Source organism: Pyrgilauda ruficollis, unplaced genomic scaffold, assembly GCF_017590135.1.
Source record: "Pyrgilauda ruficollis isolate IOZ18807 unplaced genomic scaffold, ASM1759013v1 scaffold1391, whole genome shotgun sequence".
Classification (NCBI taxonomy): Eukaryota; Metazoa; Chordata; class Aves; order Passeriformes; family Passeridae; genus Pyrgilauda; species Pyrgilauda ruficollis.
Window position 1 is genome coordinate 1895 of NW_024512444.1, and position 3874 is coordinate 5768.

General features: G+C 52.5%; 1 long non-coding RNA gene across 1 annotated transcript; it reads right to left on the reverse strand.

The window, feature by feature from the left end:
• Nucleotides 1–1291: 1291 nt before the first annotated feature.
• LOC121349374 lies at nt 1292–3868 on the reverse strand. The gene is made up of 3 exons (XR_005954524.1): nt 3653–3868; nt 2761–2886; nt 1292–1493 (listed from the first exon to the last, which is right to left on the reverse strand). It is a non-coding gene; the product is annotated as an uncharacterized LOC121349374 (long non-coding RNA).
• Nucleotides 3869–3874: the final 6 nt, after the last annotated feature.

Consider the following 3874-nt stretch of genomic DNA (forward strand, 5'->3'; position numbering starts at 1 on the left):
GAAAATGGGGGTTTGGGGGTACTGGGAGGGACTGGGAGGGACTGGGAGCCACCCCAGGAACTGGGACTGAGACCAGGATCAGGATCAGGACCAGGGCCGGGACTGGGATAAAACCGAGACTGGGACTTGGGACCAGAACCGGGACCAGGATAAAACCGGGATCAGGATCAGGACTAAAACCCGGATCAGGATCAGGATCAGAACCAGGATCAGGACTAAAACCCGGACCAGAACTGAGACCAGGATCAGGACTAAAACCAGAACCAGAACTGGGACCAGGATCAGGACTAAAACCAGGACCAGGACTAAAACCAGGATCAGGACTGGGACCAGGATCAGGACTAAAACCGGGATCAGGACTAAAACCAGGATCAGGATTGAACCGGGGCCAGGATCAAGACCAAAACCAGGACCTGGAACAAGATCAGGACTAAAACCAGGACCAGGACCAGGATCAGGACTAAAACCAGGACCAAAACCTGGATGGGGACTTGGATCTGGATCAGTGTCAAGGATTGGGATCAGGACCAGGATCAGAACTAAAACCAGGACCAGAACTGGGACCAGGATCAGGACTAAAACCAGGACCAAAACCTGGACGGGGACTTGGATTGGGATCAGGGTCAAGGATTGGGATCAGGATCAGGATCAGGACCAGAACCAGGATCAGGACCAGGATCAAGGCTAAAACCAGGACCAGAACTGGGACCAGGATCAGGACTAAAACCTGGACCAGAACCGGGACCAGGATCAAGACCAGGACTAAAACCTGGACCAGGACTAAAACCAGGATCAGAACTGGGACCAAAACCTGGACAGGGACTAGGATGAGGATCAGAATCAGGACTAAAACCGGGATCAGAACCTGGACAGGGACTTGGATCTGGATCAGGGTCAAGGATTGGGATCAGGACCAGGGTCAGGACTAAAACCAGGACCAGAACTGGGACTAGGACCAGGATCAGGACTAAAACCAGGACCAGAACTGGGACTAGGACCAGGATCAGAACTAAAACCAGGACCAGAACTGGGACTAGGACCAGGATCAGAACTAAAACCAGGATCAGAACTAAAACTAGGACCAGAACTGGGACTAGGATCAGGATTAAAACCAGGACCAGAACTGGGACTAGGACGAGGATCAGGACTAAAATCAGGATCAGAACTGGGATCAGGACCAGGGTCAGGACTAAAACCAGGACCAGAACTGGGATCAGGACCAGGATCAGAACTAAAACCAGGATCAGAACCAGGACCAGAACCTGGACAGGGACGTGGATCAGGACCAGGATCAGGACTAAAACCAGGACCAGGATCAGGACTAAAACCAGGACCAGAACCTGGACAGGGACTTGGATCGGGATCAGGATCAGGACTAAAACCAGGCCTAAAGCCAGGCCTGCGACAAAGAAGGACACGGACTCTGCCAAAGCCTGGATTTATTTCGGACAGGCGGGGTTTAACTCCCAGATTCCCACCGGGATGAGCTCAGCCTGTGAACAAAAACCCAAAATTTGGGACAATTCCCCCAGTGGCACCCCTGGGACTGGGACTGGGATTAGGGTTGGGATTAGCGTTTGGACTGGGATTGGAACTGGGATTGAGACTGGGACTGGGATTAGGGTTGGGATTAGCGTTTGGACTTGGATTGGATCAGAATTGGGACTGGGATTGGGACTGGGATTAGGGTTAGGACTGGGATTGGGCCTGGGCCTGGGATTGGGATTAGGGTTGGGATTGGGACTGGGACTGGGACTGGGACTGGGATTAGTGCTGGGACTGGGATTGGGACTGAGATTTGGGTTTGGACCGGGACTGGGATTGGAATTGGGACTGGGATAAGGGCTGGGACTGGAACTGGGATTGAGACTGGGACTGGGATTAGGGTTGGGATTAGGGTTTGGACTAGGATTGGATCAGAATTGGGACTGGGATTGGGCCTGGGCCTGGGCCTGGGATTGGGACTGGGAATGAGATTAGGGCTGGGACTGGGATTAGTACTGGGACTGGGATTGGGACTGAGATTTGGGTTTGGACCGGGACTGGGATTAGGGTTGGGATTAGGGTTTGGACTGGGATTGGGCCTGGGATTTGGATTTGGACCGGGACAGGGATTGGAATTGGGACTGGGATTAGGGCTGGGACTGGGATTGGGACAGGGATCAGGACTGGGAATGGGACTAGGACTAGGACCAGGACTGGGACTGGGATTGGGACCAGGACCAGGACTGGGACTGGGATTGGGACCAGGATTAGGGTCAGGACCAGAACCAGAACCAGGGCTGGGATCAGAATTAGGACCGGGATCAGGAAAAGGACCAGGACTGGGACTGGGATCCAAATTGGGACTGGGATTAGGGCTGGACTGGGATCAGGACCGGGACTGGGATTTCGACCAGGACTGGGACTGGGATCAGGACCAGGACCAGGACAAGGACTTGGACCAGGAACAGGATCAGGCCCAGACCCAGGCCTAGGCTTAGGCCCAGAACCAGAACCAGGCCCAGGCCCAGGTTTAGGGCCAGAATCAGAACCAGGCCCGGGCCCAGGTTTAGGCCCAGAACCAGGCCCGGGCCCAGGTTTAGGCCCAGAACCAGAACCAGGCCCGGGCCCAGGTTTAGGCCTAGAATCAGGCCCGGGCCCAGGCCTAGGCTTAGGCCCAGGTTTAGGCCGGGTCTATCCTGTACCATGCAGGTTCCTGCGGGCCAGCAGGGCCAGTCCCAGGCTTAGGCCCAGGTTTAGGCCGGGCCTATCCCGTACCGTGCGGGTCCCTGCGGGCCAGCAGGGCCAGGCCGGCCCCCAGCAGGGCCAGGATCAGCCCCAAGGCCAGCGCGGCTCCGGCCAGCGCCGTGTCCAGCTGCTCGTCCAGCGCCGCGTCCGGAGCCACTGCGGACACGGCCCCGAGGTCACCTCCGGCCACGGGGTGTGCCCAAAAATACCCCAAAAATACCCCCAAAATCACCCAGAAAATCACAAAAAAATCACCTAAAAATACCCACAAAATTCACAAAAAATACCCCAAAAATCCACCCCAAAATCACCCCAAAATACCCCAAAAATAGCCCCAAAATCACCCAGAAATCACTTGAAAAATACCACAAAATCACCCAGAGATCCACCAAAAATACACCAAAAATCACACAAAAATATCCCAAAATACCCATAAAATTACAAAATAATACCCCAAAAATCCCCCAAAATCCCATGAAAATAAACCATGAAAAAACCATGAAAAAAATCCACAAAAAATCCCCCAAAAATTCCAAAAAATCCCATAAAATTTTCAAAAAATCATGGAAAAAAACATGAAAAAACCATTAAAAAAAATTTAAAAATCCACAAAAAACCTAAAAAAATCCCAAAAATATCCCAAAAAATCCCAAAAAAACCCCTAGAAAATCCCAAAAATATCCCAAAAAATCCCAAAAAAACCCTAGAAAATCCCAAAAATATCCCAAAAAATCCCCAAAAATCTACGAAAAAAACCATGAAAAAACAATGAAAAACCATGAAAAAATCCACAAAAAATCCTCAAAAAACCCTCAAAAATCCCAAAAAAATCCCCAAAAAAATCCCAAAAAAATCCAAAAAATCCCCAAAAACTCCCAAAAAAATCCCAAAAACATCCCCAAAATGCCCCAAACCCTTTTACCCCAGTAGGCCACCACGGTGGCGTTGTCCCCGTCCGAGGTGACCACGCAGGCGACGACGTCCCCGGGCCGGGGGGTGACGGAAATTCGGGAAAAGCGGACGAAGGTGAGGTCGGCGTCGGGGACGAAGGGACCCGAAGTGACCCCGCGAGTGACCGCGGCTCCGGCCAGCGTCCAGCCGATGGTCAGCGCCGGCGGGAAGATGTTCTCCACCAGGCACACCA